This window comes from Cygnus olor, chromosome 9 (assembly GCF_009769625.2).
Source record: "Cygnus olor isolate bCygOlo1 chromosome 9, bCygOlo1.pri.v2, whole genome shotgun sequence".
Classification (NCBI taxonomy): Eukaryota; Metazoa; Chordata; class Aves; order Anseriformes; family Anatidae; genus Cygnus; species Cygnus olor.
In genome coordinates, this window is record NC_049177.1 from 2,606,239 (window position 1) to 2,631,889 (window position 25,651).

At 37.8% G+C, this 25,651-nt stretch overlaps 1 long non-coding RNA gene across 8 annotated transcripts; it reads right to left on the reverse strand.

Annotated features, from left to right (window-relative positions):
• Nucleotides 1-48: 48 nt before the first annotated feature.
• Nucleotides 49-25,562, reverse strand: LOC121074631. Of its 8 annotated transcripts, XR_005822443.1 has the most exons (7): nt 25,188-25,331; nt 23,813-23,895; nt 22,617-22,699; nt 6,966-7,078; nt 5,334-5,498; nt 4,556-4,728; nt 49-173 (listed from the first exon to the last, which is right to left on the reverse strand). It is a non-coding gene; the product is annotated as an uncharacterized LOC121074631 (long non-coding RNA). The 8 variants fall into 8 exon arrangements; XR_005822447.1 differs by lacking the exons at nt 22,617-22,699; nt 25,188-25,331 and adding an exon at nt 25,492-25,562; XR_005822440.1 differs by lacking the exon at nt 22,617-22,699 and having other exon boundaries at nt 25,188-25,325.
• Between the last annotated feature and the right edge of the window lie 89 nt (nt 25,563-25,651).

Here is a 25,651-nt window from a genome sequence, read left to right on the forward strand (position 1 = left end):
AGTATACAACTCCACCAATGGAAATCAAATACTCTTAGAAGTTCCTGCATCAGCAACATCAAGGAAAACTTCTGCCTCAAGGGAAAAAAAAAAAAAAGGCATGATTTTGATGGATTGTGCAGGATGAGGAAGACCATTTGATTGATACCCTCAGTCGCCAAAGAAGTTTCTTCCTGTTGAAAAAATGATTATTTGCTTGAAATTTAGATAATACTTTAAAATACTTCAAAATACATCAAACTGTGGAACCAGCTACATGTTACTCATCCATAACCATTGAAAATTTAGCATGGTAGACAGCAAAATCCTCAGCATTCACCATCCACTTTTTAGGACAAGAAGATTGCTGACTTTCTGCCCTATTCTGGATAGGTAATGATACAAAACAAAATACAGAAGTCAGAAGGATGAAGTACAAAGGAACCACCACCTCTTCTATTGTTAGTATCTTACGACACTGAGGATAATACAATTTCAGGATGTCTAACATGTTAAAGGTTGTATTATTTACATGTTGCTTCTAGTAAGACATGTTTTGTTGTTACTCTTTTAATCCTTTAATTAATCTGCTTTCTCTAATAAGGAAGAAAAATCAGTACGTATGACCTGACAAATAACAGGCCCACTCCTTACAATGGTTACGTCAACGAGAAATGCATCTTTACTCAGTTTCTTGGTTTTAAGCATCTTGTTTCTGCCTCCTCCTTCAGAGCTGCAGCTGTAGCTGAATTCTGTTTGTGAAGAAAAAATGTTTCCAGCCCATTTCCAGTGCAAATTCTTTCATTTCAGGTGTAATTGTATCATATAAGCTCTCTACAATTTTTTCCCATCATGCATTACTGTTACATATCTAGTTGTAAGAGAAAGTAAAGGCCTAAAATCATCATTTGGCTTATTCATTCCTAACTGACCATTTTATTTACACAAAATGTGATCAGACAACACAGCCACCAAATACGGAGGTCACTCTCAGTGTAAGCTGCTCACCTGCTGTCTTGGAAGATGCAGCATTAGGCAAAACTCACAATAATGTCAGTGGAAGTTTTGCCCGGTCTTGTTGACGCAAGATATGACACTCTTCTGTGAAACGTGTGAGAAGTTTCATTTAGTATGACATCAAAGGCCTCTCTACCACACTACAAACAGGGCAGATGTAATGCCACAAACTTTCCTGGTATGTAATTCATATGGCCCCACTGAAATCTATGCAGCTGTGTAAGTTTACACTGAAAAATTTGGCAGGATGTAGAAGACAAATCGCAAATACAAACTTGTTTTATGGTAAGTAAAAGGACCCAAATGCGTTTGTTCCTGGTCCTATTCACAATTGCATTTGGACTTATAACAGAAACACACTTTCAGAAGCCTTAAGCGATTAAATCTATTCCTCGGGAGATGTTTCCCCCTTTCAGAATGACTCCATAAACAGAATTGTGTGGAAATGTTATATTTTAAAGAGAAAGAAAAAATGATGTCAAGTGTTCTTTAAATTTTTGCTATCTTTCCCTAACCATTCTCCTGCTCCTGTGAGAAGCAGACAGCGTTAAGTGAACAACAGCGGGCCTGATTTGGGTTCGCGACAGCTGCATTTCGAGGTGCCCTGTTCCTGCCAGCACTCACCGAGGGCCAGGCCGGCGGGCACTGCGCTGCCCCGGCTGCCGCCCGCGCCGGGCCCCGGGCTCCCCCTGGCGGGAGCAGCCGCCGGCAGCCCGCGGCGGCCTGCACCTGGGGCTGGGGCCTTTAGGAGGGATTCTGCCTCCTCGGGCCGTCTAAAGGTCTCTACAAAATAAACTGAGTCCTAGCCCGAGCTTGCGCCGGGAGACACCTGAGCTGAGAGGCCTCTGAATGCGCCTTTGGAAAACTCGGTTGGTGCCTGAGCGGTAGTGGCCAACACAGGGCCTCCGTGCATCATCTGTTTGAAATGAGCTGCTTCTGAGTTACTTAGAAGTAAGCAGTACCTAGAGGAAAGCTAAGGCACTTTGAAACGCATATTGGGTACCCTGGAGAGCCGAATTTATGCTCAGAACTACACAGTGAGAGGAAAAACGGTGCCACGCTTTGGGTAACAAAGACTGCTGCTCAATTCAGCCTGTGAGGATGTGTCGTACAGGATGGAAATGCGGAGCCTCTGACGCTCCGCTTTTCAATCCTGAGCGCTGGGACTGTCCCTTAACACCTCCCATCCTCAGGGCTCAGCAGCAAGGCAGGACACCCGCAGGAGCCTGCTCCTCGGCCAAAGGGGCTGGGGGTCAGGACACCACTGCTTATGACAAACCCAAGGGTGGCACGGCTGCCACATCTTCCTTCCATCCTTCATGTGCAGACAGTATGCCTGCTGCAAAAGCCTCCAGAATTTCTTTTCATTTTCCACCTTCCCTGCATTTTTTAATTGTAATAAAAATTTGATGTCTTTATGCTAGAATACATGTAACTTTGGTATGCTGTTTTCCCCCTATTTGAAAATCTGAACATGCTATTTCATAATTCCATACAGAACAGCACTCCAACCTGCACATAAATTAGTCTGGAATTAAAACTCATACCATTGGGACAAATTTTTAATTTTTTAAAAATACTGCTGAAATGAGGGAATCAGAGCATGCCATTACCACTTGTAATAGGTTATTTCTTTGTGCCAAAATTTTTACTATTATGCAAGTTAATACTTTTTAGGATTTTCGTAAGTTCCAGAACATCCAAGGCTTTGTGTTAAACTAATGAAAAGTTTATGGCCCTCCACAGTACCTAATCCTACTCTACTACATGCTCTGCAACTGTCAGATCTATGTTAATAAATAACGACATAACTTCTGTCCATTCTCTTCCTCTCCTTTAATCACTTTTATTGTCTCATCCTTTACTTGTCGTTACCCAGTTGCAGAATCAACCCTTTTATCCTCATGCTGAAGTAAAGACCTGAATTCAGCAAGTTTATCTACCTCAATCTGCCCTTCATCTCTATATTCTTGACATGCACTCTATTCTTATCTCGGCATTTTCTTCTGCACTGTCTGTACACTGCCTTGTATTTTTTGTGCTCACTTGCACTCACACTCAGTAAACTCACACTCAGCAAAGAACTTGTAATGTCTTTGCAGCCATACCATAGGAACAGCTGTACAGCCACATCCTCTTGAACTATCAGCAGTCTTTCAGAGAACTTTTATTGAGCCACATAGACTCGAAGTAATAAAAAGCCTGTGAGTAACCTCAGCCTGGCACAATCTGGATTCTGTAATCTGTACCAGAGACATGTCCTGTTCTCCATACTAAAAGGTTAACCTGTCTCTCTGAAGCCTCTCCAGGAGCATCTAGTTGTCACATCAGTTTCAAGATGACTAAACCCGTTTTTATCTTCCTCCTAAGGTCTCACCATTACTTATGCTGTCAGTAACTGTAAAACCCATAAATTGACAGGCTTCATTCTAGGTTCCTACAGCACCCCTGGGGATAAGAATCAAGTTATTTTTCTCTTTAATATGCTTATCTTCCTATTTATCATAAGGTAAAACCTTTTCCCCCCTCCTACTTGAGTTTCTGCAGCAGCCTTTTCTCTGACTTTGACTGGGATAGCAAATGCAATTTAAGACATTCAGAGCTGCAAAATAATCTTCCTAGATTGTGACTGTAAATATATTATCTTTCCAGCCTTCCAATTACCTGTTGCTGCACTGAGCAAGAAGTTGGAAAGAGTGACCTCTCAAAGACCCTTCCAACCCAACCTACATCGTCCTAAGATTTTTCTCTTTTTGCACCAACAAATTGTTCCTCATTCTGCTGGGACTTCTAGGCTCTCTTCCCCTATTTGCTCCCCCTCATTCAGCATTGAGAGTCTACCCTTAGCTCCAATGAGCCAATAGTGACAACTTCTGTTGTTTACTGTTCAAATGTCCAATTCAGCATGTTCGTACTATTTCCCATACTCTCCTGATACTTGGAAATAGATTCCAAGCAAGCTAGTAAGCACAATGTCATTTCTTTCTCCTCTTGCACTTCTTACAGTTCCTTGATGCAAGGTCTACAAAAATCTTGAAAAAAAAAATCTCTTTCTTTGTGCTCCTGTATTTATTCAGAATTTTAGGTCTTTTGCTAAAGATTTAAAATGTAAGCTCTCTAGCAATGGCAATGATTTGTTGTTTGTTAATGAGTCTAGCATAAGGGAATCCTGGTCTGTGGTTCGAGTTCATAGACATTACAGTGATACGGATCATAATACAAAGCATAGCTTTTACATTTCAAATACTTAATCCTGGAAGTTGTGCATAACACCCAACCATGAGTTACAATGATATTATCTGGATTGTTGCATTCTTTATATGTAACAAAAAGCTTGCAGGATAAGCACCATTTCTCTAACAGCCTAAGATCTAGTTTTCATCCTTCACGTTCAGTTGTTTGTGTACAGGTGATTATTGCATTGTCACAAACTTAAAGTGAAGTAGACATTGATGATTACATTAAATATGAGATGTAACAAAGACAACATACTGCACAACAAAGCTAAAATTTTAAAATATATTTATATATATGTGTGTGTATATATATATATATTTACCTTTTCAAATCTGCATGAAACTTGAGAAAGTCTGGCAATATCTTCAAGTTCCAGAAAGGAAATGATGTCCAGGAGCAATGGGACAGGAAGCCGATCCAGGAAGTCGCATTTACCTCGGCACAGATTGAGGACATGTTCCAGAATTTTGGCACCAAACAGTACAGCAATTTGAACTGTGATTAAAAGAAATCCCAAGAGACAACAGATTTGTAAAAGCCTGAAATTTCTTCCCAATAATCTCACATTATTCACATAAACAATAATAATAATAAAAAAATCAGCTCCAATTTTTTGGTTGTTTTCTAGCAAAAAGAGCACATAATATCTAATACTAAACATTAGCAACAGATAACATTTGCAATTCATATTGAGTTACCAGTAACTACAGCTTATTCAGTAAAACGTTGCTATTGTTAAAACAAAATGGAAAAAAATCAAAAACAGAAACAATCAAAAAAACCCTGTACATAGAGCAAACTCATTTCAGCTGAGAAACATTAAAACAGCAGCAAAGCTGAACTGAAACTTGCCCAGATCCATTTTGCCCACTTGTCCACATAGATATGTATATATTTACATAAAATCTGTGCTATTTATGCAAGAGGATGTTACTAAAAGAACTGAAAAATTACTTTAGCTGCATGCTTTGGGGAAAATAATGATGGGTCTGACATGAAATGTCCTTCCAGTTCTGCTTCTTATCTTGCATAAAACCATTAACATAAAATTGAAAACCATCATCCTCCATAGTGACATGACATTTTATTGACTTATTCACATTGAGATCCAGTACAACACCAAATTCTTTTTCTATAGATCTGCTACTTAATGAGCTTCTTCCCATCCTGCATGCATACAGTTGATTATTTCTGCTTCAGTTTCCAACTTGGAACTTGTCATTTAGAATTTAACAGTTTCTTCAGATCATTTATCTATCAACTTGCTTTAAAATATATATATATAAATAATGTAACGTAGTTTGGCTATTTTAGAAATATATTTAGCTGTATTTATATTGATTTATATATGTGTCTGCCAACTAATGTAGACCTAACAATGGAAGTTACTCCAGAACTCCAGGTTTTCAGTAAGATTTTTATCCTAAAAGTGCTGCATACTACTTGATGACTTGTACTCTTTGTTCATTTGTCCAGAAATTTAGACCTCTCTTCTCTTGGCCTACACTACCATGAATTAATTTTCCTTCCTTATAAAACCATAATGAAAATCTAGACATACAAAAAATCTTGCTCTTATCTCTTGCTTTATTGAGATTATGAGAAGAAATATATGATATCTTGAACTTCACTATCCAAAAAGGAAAAAAAAAATCAAAACAAAGATGGATATGTATAGCTGTATTACTTGTTGATATAAGTTTACTAGACTGTTAATATTCATTCTAAAATGTTTCCTTCTTCAGTTTTCCATTGGATACTTCAAATGCTTATATAGGATATTGATTAAATGTTCCATTTCCATGGGGTCTATTCTTCCTAACCCCACTAGAAATAATTTAAACTTAAAAACAAAACAAAACAAATTTTCTCAAAAAAATAAATAAATCTGTGAATACTCAGATGAGGAGCAGGTTGACTCCCCTAGCAGGAGTCAAAAAGGAGGTGTGAAAATATCTGACTGTGTGGAATGACAACAGCTATGTTTGGATATAATATCAATATGACAATACAGCAGCTGAACAAAATAAAATATCTGTATTTTATGTTAAAATTTTACTAAAAACCAATGGGAAATCCCCATGCATAATTTTAAATGCAATTTTAGAAAAAGGAAGAAATGACTAAATGTTAGGAAGGAATAGCAGCTGTGGCTTTCAATACTTCCTATAGGATACAAAACCTCTGAATAATCCCATCAACAGAGACTTTTCAGCTGTTTATTATCTTTCTGTTTTCCAGGCTTTGGAAAACAGCTCTATACATTTACATTTTGAGGTTTATTTAGTAGCATCCCCACTGCCTTTCTATATTTGGCCGTATATTCCTAAGCTCATCTAACACCCGTTGCACTCAGTGTAGAACAGCTTGGGAATCCATGTAGCTCAAGACATGGCCATATAAATAAGCATGCTGGCACAGAGCACTATAAGGAGCTACCTAGCTATTAACAATAAAAATGTTTCTTTCTGGCCTATTTTTGTTGCTAATATCTCTGTCATTTGTTCTTTAATGAAACTATCAGTGTTGCTAGGATTTATTCTGTATTTAAAGTTACTGTTATGTCTTTTTGTTTTTCTACTCTTCCTCCATTAATCTATATTAATGAATTCACATACAAAAGCTTGTTAGCCAAAGCAATCACATCTTTCATTAAAGTTATTACAGATCCTTATTGCTAGATTATTCCATTATATGCCACAGCAAATTTGTAATTATTTTTATCGTCTTACTATGAAGAGATGAATCACTCAAAAAATGCTCCTGGGATTCTTTAATTTCTCCAGGTTTTGACTCACAAAATTTATTCCTGAGAGATCTTCCACCACCTGAAAATTACCTACAACTGGGGAAGAAAAAGAAAAAAAAAAAGGCAAGAAGAAATGAATAAAGCTCCATGAGATAAATACTTTACTAGGATTCAGGATTCCAGTTATGTAATTATTTCTGCATTCCCAAAACAAAGTTATCATAAGGGATCAGGCCATGGTTTCATTACCAACGGCCTTACAACATGCTTCAAAGGAAAATAAATATCCCATAATGCATCTAGACAAGTGTGAAATGTTTTTACACACAAAGAATTTTTTTTCCAGTCCCTGAATGCAAATTGCTTGTAGAAATTAAAACACCTTTAATGACATCTCAACCTGCAAAACGATGAATAATCTTTTTATTTTTCATTTAGTGACAGAAATACAATTGATCAGACATTAAATTAGGTCATTAAGTGGAAATACCCATTCAACTGTTCAAGCATTCAACAGTGACAGCATTAAAGGTTGAATTGTTTTTTTAACATTTTGTCAAAATTAACAGGACAGTTCAAGTGTCAGCACTCAGACTGCCTGAAAACTCAGGAAAAAGCTCTATAGAAGTACACATTTAACTCATGGTCTGGGAGTTAGAAAAAGAAAAGATTACAAAGCTTTTTTTTCTTTACAAAACACAGCTGAGACAAAAGATAATATAATATGCCTAGTGAATTATTTAGCCATGAAATGGTGGAGAACAAGTGGCCCTGGATATCAGGAATTTTCCTCCAAGTTCTCTTCAAACATCACATATATGCTTGAACAGTGTCAGCTTTTAATATCTACTTTTGCTTTGTTGCTGTCACAGCTGGAAAGGAAAGTCAAGTGTCTTCCTTCACGTAAGTTGTTGGAAAAGATCACGATACAAGACAGAAGTTGGACTCAGTTGCTGCTGTGGCAAGGTTGGAAAAAAAAAAGTAGTCTTACTAGTATTGTATCTGTTTCATTTGCTTCCATTTGCTTGATACAAGTCAGGATTTTACACTGGTATATGTATACATAGATTCCTGACACAGTGATAAATTGTTTGTTTTATGTACACTTATGCATGTTTTCTAATGTACACATCACTGATATTCCTATTTGTCAATCTGTAAATTCTTATTATTTTTTTTCTACCAGCATGTAGAAAAGGAAAATTAAAAGCAAGTGTTGGCTTAACTATCAATAAGCCACAGATGACTACTCACATTTACTGACTGAAGAATGCAGAGTTAAACTTTTCGCTATAAATCTTAGACATGACAACAGTGGTCTACACCTAGCATGAAATTTAACTTCAGATCTCTCCAGTATTTCAGTGTCAATATATACAATTTTCAAATTGAAAATAATTAAATATTTGTAACTCCCAATAAGTTGAATTCACTTTCATTATTAAACTTTCAAATTAAAGCTCAGACTCCAGACTAGTCTGCCAAGGCAGGCCCACACAAATCATTTCTCTGTTTTTCAAGTCTTGCTTGTATCCTGTTGATATATCTCATATACAGTAACAGCATAACATGTACTTTTGAGTATCAAATATAGCCAGCTATAATTCATCATTTTGATGTTTCTTGTGGATAGTGTCTCATTATAGGGTGGAATTAGAATTACTAAATCATCTTTCAGATAGCAAAGACACAAAATAGCTTCAATTAACTCCCAGACTCATCAATGATATTCAGTAAAAATAACTCTTATTATGGGAAGAGAACAAACATCCTAGTCAGTTGCATAAGTTCATCCTATTTTACAATGACACACACAACCTTTATTCTTTTACAATGAAACAGTTGCCTCTGAAGGAGAAAAATACATTTATCCAATCTGCATTTAAAATTTAGTATGTAAACATTTAAAAATAACTAACATTTTTATAACGTACACATACAGTATAGACTACCACTTCACTAAAATAATGTCACTTAAGATACTAGCAGTAATATGAGACTTCAATGCAAACAGGGATTATAAACTGCTTGTCATTGCTTCAGTGATGATCCTAGTACCTGGGAAGGCTTCAGAACTAGTACATTTGTAGCCCCACAGGGATGATGACAGCAAACTGCTGTACTGTACTTCCAAAAGCTCTTTTTATCTGTAGCAGTGTAGGAAGAATCAGCACGTGAGGCTACTTCCATGCTTATTTGTGGAAAAGAGTAGGTGAGAACAAGGACAGAACAAAACTGATACACAAATGGAGAAACAAAAGGCATCTTTCCTCATGTTCCTCAGCTTGCATACCCTTCAAAATGGTATGCAAGAAATAGGGAAGAATCATTGCTAAAGGAGAAAAGAAAACTGCTTAACATGCTTTCTCTTGATCTTTTCTTCGTATTGTTGAAAGTGCCACTTATTTAAAAATAACAAGAAGAACAAAACTACCACCAAAACAGACAACCACCATTACGAACAAGCAAGCAAACTAAAAATTCAAGACCCCTTCCTGGAGCGGAAATAAGTGTAACAAAAAAAGAAGATAATGCCTCTACCCCCAAACCACCTACCAAAAATTATTAATGATGATGATACTTTTCAACTTTTGAACTTTAACACCTACTGACATTCTTGATTGATTTTCTGTATAACCTTATAGATTTAGCTATGCACTATGATAGAAATCTAATTCATTAAAGAAATCATGTTGCACAACAGATTACAATTTGTTGTGATTTATTATAAAATACATTAATTCTTTTCAGTCTAGGATGTATAGTGCAATAAAATTAAGTATACATAGATAACAGATGCTTGCCTAAATTCTGCACTGGTGTTAACAAGACAAACTTTTCTAGGTAGTATATATATATATTTTTATTATTGTGTATGAGTATTTATACATAATATAGGTTTATATATATACAAGTGTACAATAAGGTATTTCATTCAAACAGAGAGAGAATAAACCATTAAATGAGATTTTAACTTCATACAATCCAGCCCTGAAATGGAACACTAAGTCAATGCCTTTATAAATTAAATATCTGTCAAATTTTTAAAGCAATTCCAGTAGATGTCCTAACATGTTTACAAAACTTTATCATATAATTATAAATTACAAAGCATTTTAATACTAACTGAAATATGCCAACACTTCAAAATTACAAAAATAAATAGCTCAGTAATCTCTGATCTTCGTCACTGTTGTACCAAGGAGCACAATGCTACACAACTATCTGTCAGAATAGGAACACCAGGCCAACACACAGAGGAAGAGAAAAGGCAAAATATTTAAGTAGTTACATAAACACCAGGATGTATTTCTAGACATTTTTTGATTCACAGTGGAACAAGCTGTCAAAACCAGTATTCTATTTAAAAACTTCCTTATGTACACAGGACATACTATAGTTACCTTGATAATTTGCTGGCACATAGTTATTTCAAAGATAATATTGCATAATTTTGTAATGCTCATCAATTTTGCATAGATTAAAAAGAAGAAGGAATGGAAGGTATTACTAGTGCATCCTGGTTACCATGGACACATTTCATTCTTGATGTTATTTGGAGGCTCAGGTGTTAAAGCAACTGAATACCATATTGCTAACTCTGCTGACATTTCTTCATGAAAAAGAGATAAGAAGAAACAACGAGCAGAGCCAAAACCAAAGAACAGCAGCACCCAATCGAGGCTTTGGGTAAAAAGTCTGAGCAATTTTTTTTAACCCATTAAAATATTTAAGTGATAAATTAGCAACAAATTAATTATTATGGAAATATCTATTGTCATAATTAATTTGGATAGTAGATTATTAGAAGTATAGTGCTGTTTACATTGTATGAAGAAAATATTTGAAGTTTGTCATATGGTAAGCCATCTTTTTCTTTTAAGGACTCAACCTTCCCTTAATTTAATCTATATCTGAAGTTACAGAAATACAGACTCATAAGATATAATGAGAAAGCTCAATGAGAAAGCTCTGGGTGATGCTGAAGAAAGCCAGTTGGTGTGAAATATGAAGTCCTGTTATAAAGGCACACAAATGACAAACTCCTCCCCCCCCCCCCCAAACATTTTTAGGATTTCGGAGTTCTCCAGACTCAGCTTTCTCCTTTGCTTAACAAAACCAATAACTCAAAGTTTCATTTCTCAGATTACAGGTTATACAGAGATTAATTATCCCCATTGTTCTCTTAAATGGTTCCAATTAAAAAAATTAAATACTCATTGGAGGAGGAAGGTGATTCCAGAATCTAGGAAATAGTGCTTGGTGAGACTTAAAAAATCTAGATTCAATTATTTTCCTGTCCCAGGTGAATGGCCTAAATACCCAGACTTTCTTTTTAGTCATGTATTTGTCACTGCAATCCATCCAAATTCTCATTTCCCCATGCAGTGAAGGAGGCACGCGTCCTAAAAAGAAAAAACATTTGCATTCTCAGTTAGTGACTTCTCTCTGTATCTTAGAAATTCACAGCTAAACCAACATGACAATATTCCTAGATCTTTTGCTAGAGTAAATACAAAAAGAGTCTGAATTGGAGTAAGTTTTTGAGATAAAAAGATCACTGAATAGCTAAGTTTGGATGGACTTCTGGAGATAATTAGCTCACCCCCTCTACTAAAATCTAGGTTGCTCAGCAATGCCCAGCTGGGTTTTGAACATCTCCAAGGATGGACAGTTCAAATCTTTTCTGGGCAACCTGTTCCAGTATTTGACTATACCCACAGTAATAAATTGAAACACAAGAAATTTCACTGAAAGATAAGAAATAACTTTGTTCCCATTGCCTCTTGTCCTGTCACTGGAAACCAGTGAGAAGGGTCATGTTCTGTCTTCTTTCCTCCCTCCTATCAGCTGCCTGTACACAGTGCTCAGGACCCTCTGAGCCTTGTCTTCTATGTGCTAAAGAACTCCTACTGCCTCAGCCTCTCTTTGTATGACAGATGCTTCAATCTCTTAATCATCTTAGTAGGACTCCACTGGGCTAGCTCCAGAATGTCCATGTCTGTCCTGTACTACGAAGCTCAGAACTGGGTATGCTGCTCCAGAAGTGGTCTCCCCAGTGCTGAGTAGAGGGCAAGGACCACCTCCCTTGACCCACAGGGAATGTTCTTCCTAATGCAGCCCAGGATACAGCTGGCCCTCTATGCTGCAAAGTTACATTGCTGCCTTGTGGTCATCATGACCCCAAGGACCTTTTCTGCAGGGCTGCTCTTCAGCCAGGCAATCGCCAGCCTCTACTGAGGCATGGGGTTATGCTTCTCTCTCCCATCATTGAACTTTGCATTTCCCATTGTTGAACTTCAACAGATCCTCATCAGCCCATATAACCAATCTGTCAAGGTCCCTCCGAATGGTGTGACACAACCACCTGGCACATCGGCCACTCCTCCTGCTTTCTATCTTCCGAAAACTTGCTGAAGGTGCGCTCTGATTATCCAGGTCATTAATGAAGAGTTAAGCTAGATTGGCCCCAGTCAGTTTTGCCCTCTAGCTACACTACTACTGAATGGTCAAAAGTGTTCCACTATTCCAACAGTGATTAATGTTACCTTTGTGTGCCTCAGTCCTGAGCAAGTTTGAGGCCCCTTTTGGTCTCTGTAGTAAATAAAAGATGTTCTGAATGTCGGCCTTGCTGTATGGAGCTTTTTGGCAACTGTGATCACCTGAGGACACTTACCAGAAAATCCAAATTTTTGCCTGACCATGCTTCTGTAATATGTAGAGATGATAAGGTAAATGCTCAGCTGGCTATTTCACTCCCTTGTAAATGTAAGAATATGCAGGTAAAGCAAAAATTACTGTTTGCATTAAACTATTAGCTACACAGCACACAATTCACCAGTACTATTCTGAAAGTGACTGATGCCCATATCTGATTACATCATTTGTTCATTTACCAATGAAAATTGTAATAATAGAAGACTCCTTAACATGCTGTCACTCTAGATCTCTGTCTCCTTAGTTATTCTGATGTTACCAAGTTTAAAAACTGGAATTATGTTTTAATGAACATATTGGTGAGTCTTGTAAGATGCTGACAGAAAAAAACAATTCTGTATGAGACCCGTAAGAGGAAAATATTAAGAAGACTATCTCAATATAGTGATATTTAACTCTACTTTTCCCAGTGGATATCACTGTGAAAACAGTTGTAACTGATGGGGATAAAATACACTAAGTTAAACAACCTCAGCAGCAAGACCAACCTCCCTCCTAACTACACTACTTTAATAGAAAAACTTAGCATGTTCACTAATTAAAGTAAGTCTCCAACTGTGCTAGGCTGGTGAGCAGGAAAGCTTTTATTGCTGCTATAGTCACTTCGTAAAAATTTTTACTTTCTGACTGGTTACTCAAGGACAATGTCCCCACTTGTCTTCTGACTAATTAAGCAGTTAAGTATTGCTACTTGTATGTATTTATGCCTTCTGCCATTTATAACAGGTTTCTATTAAAAATGTCAGTACTCTAGTTCCAGACAGTAATCAATAAACAGAAGTGCACATAAATATGGATTTTAATATTTGCATACGAAAAGTAGTTCTTGTAAGCTAGCAACAATTTAAAGATAAGACTGGTTGATGCAGATTAAACGACCACCTTTAACCATTATTTCTTCTTAATATATTTGAATTCACATGTAATAAAACTCCTCCATTTATTGAAATATATTGAATAAATTCAAGTTAAAACCAGAACATTAACATAACTTATATAAATAAGAACAAAAAGTGATCTACATCTGCATGCAACAGTGCAAGCATTCAGCAAACTGAAATTAAACCAAATTCATGCACAGATGCCATTCCGCATTTCATGCATGCATAGTATGAAATCAAATAGGTATGAGTTGACACCTGTTACATGTAGGAAATTGGATGCTTCTGCTGTTCTTCTGGCAAATTATTACCCATTTTGCAAATTTAAAGTAGGGTTTATAACACCAGTGCTCCATTTGACAATTGCTACAGAAGATCTGTTTGCATTCGCTATAGTCCAGGAAGTTATACAGATTACTGTTTTGTTGTCTACACTGATAGGATCACAGTGTACAGGATAGTAGTTTCCTTCTCACGCCCACTCAGTAGCAACAAAAACCACCCCAAAATCAAGTCTCTCTGGCACTTCTTAGATACAGTGTAGTTTTCCAGTTTTCTATCACATGTCCAGTTCATCTATACCAAAGATTTTCAAGTGTTAAACCTAATGTGCTGTGCTACAGAGACCTATAAAGGAAAGAAAAACAAAACCAAGAACTTTCTCAGACCATCAGACTGAAATTTTGAACAAGTTGAAACTATGGATTCTGCTCAGTATCACGATAGTTATTAATACTGTAAAAAAAAGTTGGTATGATTTTGTCGGTGATAATGCTACTAAAATTCTGTATCAAATAAATAATACAGTATTTCAGATTTTAAATTTAATATTGATCTTCATAATGGATTCACCATTGAATTTGTGTATACATACTTCCGTGGCCTCTGAGAAATCTTCTTCTTCCTAATTCATTCATGCAAGTATTTGTTAATAGCATTTCAGTGGTGCATTATCACTGCTTTGTTCTCATTGTACTTCTACCAGTGGAGATATTTTTCCAGATTACAGTAATTAAAGGTGAGCAAGCTTATAATTTAAGTTATAAATCATAAAGGAGTATAAGTAATGTAATAGTTAGAGGCAATGCAATTCCACATCCCTCCCTCCCCTACTTCTGCTTTTGTTTTGGAGGGGAAAAAATATTACCATTAATAGCAAGGAAATATAAAAACAATTTAGTTACCAAACAAAATAAAGCAGTGATGGCAGTAGAGTAAAGCCTTAAAGACAACAGCATATGGAAGGAAAGATGACTTCCTGGTGTAAAAGCAAGCAGTTTTGTGAGTTGCTATTAACAAATATTTTGAGTGGATGGAGAAGAAGAGAAAAGAAATGTCACAATTCCAAAATTTCATGTGTAGCAACTACAAAGCTGTTATTTTTTCCTCCACTTCACTCATCTATTCAAAAACATCAAGCCACTTCAGCTAAGGAATTAGGATTGTGCATGTGCATGTGCATGAGTGCCAAAGGCTGCCACTTAAAGCATCCAAAACACATTTTAGTAAAATACAGAAGAATCAGAGAATGGCTTGGGTTGGAAGGAACCTTAAAGATCATCCAGTTCCAACCCCCCTGCCACAGGCAGGGATGCCACCTACTAGATCAGGTAGAAAGAGGTAATAAAAAGCTGGAAGGAAGAGGTAATAATAGAAATATAATAGGAGGAAGAGGTAATAAAAAGCTTGGATTTTTTATTTATTTATTTTTTCAGGGAATGCAGAGGTTGTTAAGTCTGTACAAGAAATCTACTGCCTTGACATCGTCTCTTTCCTTCCCCTCAGTTACATTCCTCTTTTATTCCTATATTAGTATTTTTCCTCATCCGTTTTCCCAGAACTTGCAGGGAAATAAGTAAATAAAATAATAATAATAATAAATAAATAAAAAATACACAAAAAAGCACAACACAAAACACAGATGCTTACAGCACAGGTGCATTGGAGGCAAACTTATTGCCTCATACAGACCTGTGCACACGGATCATAGGAAACAATACAAAACCAGGACAATGAGAGATGAAAAAAAAAGGGAGGGGGTATGTGCTGCGAGGAAAGCAACACTATCAGAGGGAATAAATAATGACTCTCGAGGATCAGTCTGCAATTACGAGCATGATACTTGCCATTTATTAACGTGATTAAACAGGCAGACCTAGATAAGACCACCACAAAGAGATTATTCCACTATTTAACAGAACAAAGGATGCTAGCTAAGTGTGAGACATAACATTCCTTTCCAGATGGATAAGGCACTGACAGGTTCTATTTGAAGCAGTTTCTTTCAGTTTCCTCCTTCTTACTTCAGTTTCAAGGTCTCTTTGTTAAATTTCAGGTCTAGTCTATGCTTTAAATTTTGCTCTTCTCCTCTTCCTCCTCCACCTTCCCCCCCTTCCATTAGAGTAAAGAGCCAAATAATGGAACAGTTGGACTCCCTGCTTTGTGTATAAAAGTCCTGGAGTACAGCAGTGTTGCAATGCAAAGTCCTTTTCTAGGGAATCTCCATCTCCTTTAGCAGAGTCTGTGAATATAACTGGCAATCCTTTTTATTACAGATGAAGTCTTAGTTCAACCATCTCATTGCCCCCTTCTCAGATATTTATCATCCTGAATTGTATGTCTGCAATCAGTCTCACCTACTCTCTGCTGAAAACTGCCTTCCTACATTATATGGCCAGCTCACTTTCAGCACCAACATCTCTTACTGTAAACTCTGAGAAACACTTCTTGCATTGGCCCCCAAAATCCCATCACACTTTTTAGGAACAAACGCTCTCAGCATGTTTTTCAAGGTTCCCTTGCTGTCTATTTACATCTTTAATTCCATCTGATCAAATGACAGGGGCACTGAAGAATCCATCACATTGTGCAAGCATTCTGATATACTTGATTACTACCTGTGTCTCTGGTTTTCCATAAACAGTTGTGGTGACAAATATGCCCTTTTTCTCAATTATCAACTCAGTACCAAAGATAGGATGCTCTCAAAAAAAAAATCTGTTTCTTCAAGCACTGATTTTGTTCAGTCCAACTCTATTTATTATTATTTTTAACATGAAATTGACACTACCTGTAGGTTTCAGAGATATTGGAAATTGCATAGAAAGGAATTATTGCACAATTCAGCTTTAGCACCAACTTAGCTCACCCTGAAATCTATCCTTTCATTATCAGTTGTCATGATAAGTTGATATGTATGTATATTAAAAACATACATTCCATTTCTTGCCACAAGTATCTGCCTGCTCTTTTGATACTTCCCAGCTACACAGCTTCTCTTGCCTGCATTCCCCATCTGTTGCCATTCCTTTCACTGTATTGTTCACTATCATCCTATTATGCTATTTAGAACTCTAGCTTCAGACACTATTTTAGGTTTCTGCTTCTACAATATTATTTTGCCTTTTTCAACACATGACTAATAATTTCACTGTGCACTGACTTCTAGTACTTTCCTATGGGTACTACAATTTTCCAGAAAACGTATCTAATTCAGGTTTCATCCAGCAAATGACATTTACACTGGTTGTGCCCACTGCACAATTTCAATTTAAGTTATTAAAACCCATACATAAGCTGCAGGCACTTTTACTTTGGTTTAACTTAGACTAATTTCAGTTTAACATAAATTGATTTAGTCTATGCCCAATCAAAATCAAATATGCCTTTACAATAAGTGACCACAGAACAATTTAGACCAACTTCAAGTTTGTTTAAATAAAGTTACATTGGTGCATCTTTAGAAGAGACTTTGCATAGCCTAGCACACTCAGATAAAATCCTGATCCTGCTCTAGCTTTGCCTATCACTCTCCTTTCTTTCTTTTTTCCTTCCCTTGAACACATTACTGAGTATGTATTCATTTATTTTTTTAATTATAAATGAGCAAAGTATAAATATATGGTACACCTAGTCAAGTAAACATATCTATCTGATAGTTTTTCATGATGAATGTTCCTGTGCACGTGTGAAATGCAATAAAGAAAATTGTTCTTGGTTAATAAAGGCAACAGAAGAAATAATTATCTCCCTAACTTAAAGCAGGAAGAAGGGAAACAAGACCCAGTAGAGTTACCACAAAGGTACAGGAGTAGAATTATTCCTGAGGTTTCCCAAAGCAGAGAGCAACAAGGATGCTGGATATACTACCTTAAGTAAGGCAAGCGAAGAACATAACTAAAATCTTCTCCAGAAGAAAAATCACCGACAATAATGAGCATGTAAACAGACGCTCAAGTACAGTAGGAAACATTTACTTAATTAAGGAGAAGACACCGGTGCATGTTTCTCTTGAGAAACTATTACACCCTCATAACCTGAAAATCATTCTTGGCAGGCAGAACTAGATCGAGAATGGTACCTTTGAAGACAGCCACAAATATTAAAGCCATACTTAAAACTTTAAACAAAACGAGAGCTTAAACATTGCAATTCAGTATGGTACTGCTATTCATGTACTAAGACTAGTTACAAGGGGACAAAAAGTAGCTTAAAGCTCACCTTTATGCCTTCCAGTGAAATAAAAAGTCAAGTTAATAGCATATAATGATAAGAGAAGTAATTACTTTAGCATACCTTAGTTGAAATTGATAGAAGAATATTCCAACATATCTTGAAACCAGAGCTCAACCACTATTATAAATAATTTTATAAGCTCATATGACAGTACTGAATTATTGTAGGTTCACAAACAAGTATTTGTCACATGGGAAGCTCAGTTAAAGATTTAATATCAATTATATCTCTAATTTCAAGTACCTAGGTGAATTTCTCACAGGGCTGCGCATTCAGTAATATTTGTTGGGGGAAAAAAGTAATGAGAGAATTGAGTCTTCGGGGAAGAAAAAACCCACTTATACTGTTGTATCTGATGCCTTTTGCAGGAAAACCTCGACCCACCAATAAGGAAAGCCCTGAATTGCAACACATCAGAAACTGCATTTCAGTTTCTGAAAGTCACAATTTTCCTACATTGGTTGTGTTCTTGTGCTGGATTACAAGTTTAATATTGCAGCATGACCAAAGAATTCCCAAATCTTCCCCCAAACAGCACGGATAAGATCTAACAATTGTGTACAGCCAGAGGTGGCAGATTATGGAAGAAGTAAAATACTATCAGGCATCCAAACAGTAAAACAACTTCACAACTTCGCTAGACCAACATATTTAGTTTTGGACAAACCCACCCAATAGCAATATTTGCGTTTTTCCAATAAAGCATTATTTACCCACAGGAACTATTTCCATTTTTCAAGCAACTCTACAGGAGATTTCCCTATGTATTTTACGCTTAACAAACATTCTCCTGGTAATAATTGCTTAACACTGTGTGAACCCATTACCATGGAAGTGTTTGATTATTTTGGAAATAAGCTTTTTCAACATAATGGAGCACTTCCTGAGCTGATACAAAATGGCTTCCTTCTCCTGAAGTGAAGGAACTGTGCTTCAAACTATTCTAATTTAAGACATGTTGATAATTTGATGCAAATTAAGTCCTCTAACTCATAACAAAACTATCTTGTTTAAGTGACCCTATAGAGAATTTTGTGCACTCTGGTTCATTGAGAACTCAAACTTTCAGTTTTAAGTGTCAAGGAAAAGACGTGACTACCATTGGTCTGGGTAGGCAACAGCTGGTACAGCATCCCTTGGGTTTGAAATGCAAAATAAAATAGTACAAGTTGGAAAAACGTTCATCAGCTACAGATCTTTACTTAAAAAATTAGATTTATCTTAAAAAAAATTGTTTCATGTGATATTACAGTAATTAAGCTGAAATTAATTTCATAACATCTGTTAATCTTTTTCCCCAGTCCATCTGGCTTAAACATTTCACATGGCATCTTCTATTAATCAAATAGGTTATTTATCAAGTGTCATCATTAAGAGTTACAAACAAGCCCAAGATATAAAGGCAACATTTAGTTAACTGTACGGTACCATGTTCCTCCAAAATGGAGAAACTACCCTTGCAGCTTGCAACAGAACCTTGGAGCACTCACAACTTCTTAAAAACAATCAGTCCGTAACCAGTAAATCAGTCACTTAGTAATGTCTCCTAACACTGAAAATTTATTGACAACAGTAAGATTTTTTGTTTTGTTTTAGGGTTTATATAGAACTGACAAACATTCAGGTTGTTCATTGAAAAAGCATTTTTTAATGCTGTTTGAGATTAAGTGCTGTAGGATGGATTTTTTTTTTTTTAACTTACAAGTACAAATGCCAGAAAACTTAGTTTTCCGAAATGAAAACAATTAGGTACAGGATTGTTGCTTTCTGAAAATACTGTGGTATTCACAAAATCCAAAATAATACGCTGTGCTCAAAATTTATCAATTTAATCAGAAACTGATTTAAGATGTAAAAGAGAACAACAGACAATAGGAGCAATAACAGATAAAGAACAAGAATAGTCCTCAGGAGCATTTGCCAAGTTACTTACAGTATTTGCTCATGTTCTGTATATATTTGTTATAGAAAGTAGCTGCTGATCTCTGACCATATATAAAAATCTGCAGTTACATATTCAATAAAATTCAGTTGTCCTGTTACACAAGCAAATCACATACAGAATATTGCACAAAACATTAATTTTATATGCATCTGATGCCTTTCTTTTACAGGTAAGCAACTAAAAATTTTAAAACATAAAATACTCTGATTAGCGCAGCATTCATTAAATAGTGACAGATGCTAGTATTAATTACGCATTGAGTGGATCATTTTCCCATTACATTTCTTTTGTTACCAGATTCGTCTTTCTAGTTACCAGCCTGTCCTGTCAGCAGATTAAACAGACTTTTTTTTCCTCCCTTCTTTTTTTGGTGTCTATTGCTTGTTTGATCAAAACGAGTGACTGACCTTTTCTATACTACCCCACCATCTGGATCCCCCTCTTGCACTTTTCAAAGCCTGTACTTATCATCTGAAAGACAATTTATCAGAAATTTTATTTTGAAAGGTTGTTTGTGTGGCTATCTCAAGTCATTTTACGTTCCATGTTGTAAGCCGTATGATTTACTGCCTGCCTCATAAAAACAGATAACGTCTATTGTTGCTTGTGACAAACGTTGCCAAATTATAACTGGCATATCAAATATTAATTTGGCATTTCAAGAATGATTGAAGAACATGTACAATGAAAGGTATCTGGAAAAGCATATGTTAAACAAGTTGCCATCTTTGTTGGCAGCCTCAAGCCAAAAAAATAAATTCCCATTCTATATAACATTATACACACTCACACAAAAACTATCCACTATTCCCACAAATTGTACAAGGATTCCCAAGACACACAAGGATTTATGGCCATACATGTTTTCTAGTTAGTACATTTTTCCTGACATATACACCAACCTCTCCATAACAAACCAAAGCACTGCTGGAAAAAAAAATGAAATTTAAAGTACAAATGGCAAGGTCATTCATTTAGAAATAATTTCTGCAATAAACCAAAAGATTATGAATTGGAAGCTGGCAGTGGAGAAGACAGATGTTGGAATAATAATTGATCAAGAGACAATCGAGTCAGTAAAGTGATTTTGGCAGAGAAAGTTAAACACAATGCTAAAATTTAAATTACACAGAATTTTCCAGAAGACACAGGGAAGTAACAATGCCTTTGCACTAGGCTCTCATAAGACTCACTGTTTAAAACAAAAGTTCTAATGGGAAGAAACACAGAGAAAAGATACTACAGTGACCAGGAAGTATAGTCTATTCCATAATTGGAGGCTGAAAAAAAAAGAGCATATTTATTAAAAATAATTGAAACATACATACATGAACACATATATATACAGAACATTGTTATCCACATATAATGGCATTATTTATGCTAAAGGACATCCACATAAAAAATAAACTGTAAATTAGTCTGTATAACCGTATTTTCAGCCATTAGAGAAGTACTGATCTGGAGCAGTTGTTCTGTCTGAAGTAGCAAGGCAAAAAGAAGTATTACCACCTTTGAAATACATCAAGCCCCATGTATGCTGTGAGGATCTGTTACATGGCTAGATGAAACAGCGTGGACTAGGACTCAGTGACTTGAGAAGTCTCCTTCAGTCTTCTGTTTCTGCAATTGAACTGGTAGATGCCCATGCAGGAAGAACATATGGGATAGTTACCCTGCATTTGTGAAGTTATGATTAAAGCCTTAAAATAACTATTTGGAAAAAAAAAATAAATCTTTTCACCACTGGTTCACAAGATTTCTTCTACACAACCCAGTTGAGTTGTATTCTGTGAATACTCATTTATACACCTGAACTTCTATACAGCTTCTATACAGTCTACTTTTAGAACCATGTGCAATGAGTTACAAGGCTCCTTCTTCAGCTTCCTCCTTCAAGCAGTTTATGCAGGAACTATTTGGCAATCTTCCTTTGCCAGTTTCTCAATGGAACAGCATACTTCCTAGTGAGTAATCGATACCCTTGTTTAAAAAGTCCTGGTTAATGCCTCTATATTTAAAATGTAATTGAAATTGAATTTAGATCCGAGATGGAAGCCGTTTCTTGCTGCAAAAGGTAAAGTTAGCATCAGAGTCTCCTGGTCACGTTTGGGCTGCAAATACATCCACGCAGACAAGTAGGTATATTTCCAGCTAATTTTTCCAACTACTGTTGCACACTTGATTACTTAAAAGAATTCAGAGCAGCCTCTGCTTTTGTCTGGTTCCTATTCCCCTATCTTGCTTGCAGCAAGCCTTGCTTTCCTTTTTCCAGGTGTCCTACTTTCTCTAGATTTAGTAATAAATTAGATTAGCAGTAAATGTTTTCTGACTTATTTTTGCAGTAATAAAATAATTAACGTGCTTACAACAGATGTGTACCCTTGTAGTATCACACCTTTGGGACTTCTTTGTCCTGCTTTGTCCTCTGCCTTTTAATATTATTCTATACATAGACTCAGCAAACTTCTTAGTGTATGCTTACCTCTGCTCTTAGAGACATCCTTTCTTTTAATTTCTAGCAATTCCAATTCATTTATGGTTTGTCATACAATATACAATAACTTGGGCCTACTGTATTGATCATGAGACAGCAGTCGACTTCAAAAATGCCTTCTGGAGAACATCCCTGTTTTGGAAAACATCCCCATCTCCAGGCTGCATCATAGAAAAAAGATTTCAATTTCCTAGAGTGAAGGGAAAAAGCTAAACAAAACACACAAACTTTTCACAGGCTTCTCTGAACACGAAGCATGCTGCAATGCACTGGCTTCTTTCTCAGGTGCGATCTCCTTGTCCAACTGAGATTTTTGCCCTAGTAGTTTCTTAAGACTTCTTGCATTTGCGCAGGATTTCTGGTTCTTTTATAGTTTGACTTGTAGTCTTGGCCAGGCTTTCAGGGTATCAGCTAACTAACAGGTATATACAGTCCGTAGCTGTATAAACCATTCCCAGTAAATTAGTAACTTCATCCTGGAAGAGTTGAATTTACTGCTCATGTAAGGCCCAAGAAGCCAATTCAAAGTAGGAACACACTCACAGAAATACAGGAGCCTTCATACAAATTCACCACACAGTTACACTTTTATTTATTTATTTTTTAAACAAACAATGCACCATTTTGAAACCACTGGCTTTGAATAATGGCACTAATCAAAGTATCAAACTTCAGCATTCACGTAACTATGTGCAATGTGCCTTACACTGCATGATCTTTCAGGCACTGTTAGTCATTTATTAGGAGACTGCTGAATAGCATCCTGGAAACATGAACCAACACCTGGGCCTCCCAGATGCTACCACAATACAGCTCAACATGTTTTATGTGACCCGTAACTTGGCGCTTCAGCGATGCATACACCTTGAATTCCTATTTTTCTCACAGGCCTCTTCTCAGGAGGCTCTGCAGTCTGCAGAAAGGCTAACTAGCAACCTAACTTTTACATATACAGCAGTTAAAACTGGAAAGATTACTTATGTGAAGTTAAGTTGTTTTCAGCAATAGGTAATTGAAATGTGATTGAATTTGGAAGTTTTGCTGGAATTAGATACGTTAGCTCCAGAGGATACAACGATACATCCAAGTACTTATATTCACTACATTATGCTCAAATGAGCTTACTGTACTAAAATCAAATGCAAGTTTTTCAAATCACCAAAACCAAGTAGTTTTCAATGACGCCAACTTCCTAGTAATGCTTTTGTGCAATAAACACTTACAAAATAGTTGTTATGTACTTCCACCGACTGTTAGCTTCTTGCACAGCTTACCTTAACAGACTTCAGTTTAAGGATACACTTGGGCAACTGAAAACAAAACCAAAACCAGACATCTGAAGTGCTTCACAGGAAGCCTATAAGAGAACTGAAAAACGTTAGATAATAATTATAAAAAACATCTTATTTTTATTAGCTGGGTGCAAAAATGAATGTTAAACAGCCCATAACACTCAACTGTTATTCCACAAAGAAGCAGAGCACAGACACAATTCCCATGAGGTCCACGGGAGAGGCCCATTACAAGACTTCAGCTATGGAACAACGCACATTTCTCTGCTATTGTGCAGCACCATAATTACTCAGTTCTGGTAGAACTCAAAGTTCCCTAAGGTTGCCTTGCAAAGCCATACCTCAAAAAAAGTTTTGGAGGAGACTGAAATGAACCCTGCTTCTGAGACCATTAAAGGCATTGGTGATTTAAAAAGTCTTGGCACAAGGGAAACCAAAAGGTGCATACAAAATACAAAACACAGGTCATTTGGAATAGCAGCTTAGTTTCAGTTTTCCACCTCCCCCTACATTTAATTTCTGCGTTGCCAACCTAACAGTTCCCTCATCCCTAGATGAAAGTAGGTTCTCTGTTTTCATTCAGATAGTTCTTCTATTCCCAGACAGTTTAATTTTCCTAGAACAAGGTATTAAGCATTTTTTTCTTAACCGCAGTTACTTTGAGAGCACAGCTAAGCTTGTTTTTCCTTAGGAAGAATACTGCGACGTTATTTAAGGATTTGTTGTTTGCTTGTTTATTTTTCATGTCAGTATCTCATTTATTTGCGATGCAGCTTTGCAGTATTAGTTTGCTTTCAGGTTACAAAATCACAGATGCATATAAACTTCTCAAGGCTGCTAATCCTTTGAGGGTATCCACCCCCCTCAACCTTCCTCTGGTGCTTACCTAGACCCCTTCCTACAGCCTCAAGATCCGTGGGCAGAAGCCATCTCCCCCCTGCAGAGGCTCCTCCCCCAGACGGGCTTTCACCGAAACGGGTGAAGCTCTCAGGATACCAGACCAGGAACACTTACCGGCGGTGCCTGCGGGGTCCCTCTACATGCGGGTGTTAACAGGCGACCTCCCTTCCCCCCTCTACGGACAAGGACGCTACAAGTCCCCTCTGTTCCTCACCAGCGCCCCCAGCCCCCTCTCTGCCTCAGTCCTCCCCCCAGAGCCCCCTCCTCACCCCCCAGCCCCTCTCTCCCTCAGCCCCCCAGTCCCTTCCCTCGGGCCGGGCCCTCCCCAGCAGCCCGGGGCGGCCCCCCCACCACTCCCGCAGGCCAGAGGGATAAGATCCAACCACGAGGTGAGGCAAAAAGCCCCGAGCCGAGGCCCGGCACCCACCCGCGGCGTGTGGCCGGCCCCGGGGCCTACCCGCTCCCTTCCCACAGCTCTCCGGGCCGGATGGCGCCGCCGCCATTTTGGGACGCCGACAGGCGGTGCCCATGGCAACCAGGAAGAGGCGGACAGCGCGCGGGGTCACCGCCGGCCCGGCCCCCTCTTAAAGGCGCAGGCCCACCCCCGCTGCCGCGCCCGGCCGGGGTCCCGTCCGCCTTCCCCCCCCACCGCCGCCGCCGAGCCCCTCTCCCTCCGCCGCCCCCCGCCCGCCCTCACCGCCCCCCACCGCGAGGGGAGGCCCCGAGCGGGCCGCGGGGTGCCGACCCCGGCGGAGGGATACCTGTGGCCGAACGGCGGCGCGCAAGCAGCGGGGCCCGCACGCAGACGGGAGCCGCGGGGGCTGCGCGGGGGGCGGCGGCCGGGCGGGGACCGCCCGTGGGCCTGGGGGGGGGGGGGCGCGCGGAGCCCCGGCGCTGGGAGAAAGTAGTCCCCCGGGCCGC